The sequence below is a fragment of the Pygoscelis adeliae genome, unplaced genomic scaffold (assembly GCF_000699105.1).
Source record: "Pygoscelis adeliae isolate BGI_AS28 unplaced genomic scaffold, ASM69910v1 Scaffold403, whole genome shotgun sequence".
Classification (NCBI taxonomy): Eukaryota; Metazoa; Chordata; class Aves; order Sphenisciformes; family Spheniscidae; genus Pygoscelis; species Pygoscelis adeliae.
Window position 1 is genome coordinate 69,941 of NW_008824466.1, and position 699 is coordinate 70,639.

Sequence of the window (699 nt, forward strand, 5' to 3'; positions counted from 1 at the left end):
GAGGACCCACCCCCAGCCCCACACGCGTCTGGGATGAACCGACCCGCGCCTCCTCCGCTGTGCCCGGGACCGGGCAGAGCACCGAGTGCAGCGCCGTCGCGCCGGCCCGCCACGGCTGGGAGGGAACAGACAACACACGCCACCGGGGAAACATCACCTTCTTTAATGAAAAATAAAAATACAAGAGAAGTACAGCCTGCCACGTGGATGCTGGAGGGCAGCTCCGGGCTGGGCAGAGGAGGGGCTCCCCTCTGCCATGGACTCCTCTCCACCAAGGCTGGGGCAAAGCCCCGTTCTTTGTGCCGAGCCTCCAAAACACGCCGCAACGCCCCGCCAAGCCAGGCAGCCCCCGGGGAGCTCCTGCTCCGCCACGGGGCCTTGGCTCCTCCACCCAGGGCTGCACAAATTCAAAAGGAACAGTCCCGGAGGGACCTGCGAGAGCCCAGAGCTCTCCTTGGCTTCCTCTTCCTCCCTCGCCCCCCCTGCGGGCTGGGAAGCAGACGTGGCGCCAGCATGAAGAGGACAGTCCTCGTGACACCGATCCCACAGCCCAGGCCAGGACGGGCAGCGGCACCAGCAGAGGGGAGCTGAGGGAGCCCCGGGAAAGGCACAGCGGGAAGTGTATTTACAGAGGGAGAATGTTTTAATTTAGCATTTCTGCCCCAGGAACAAAGCTGAGGGTTTTTCACCCAAATCGGA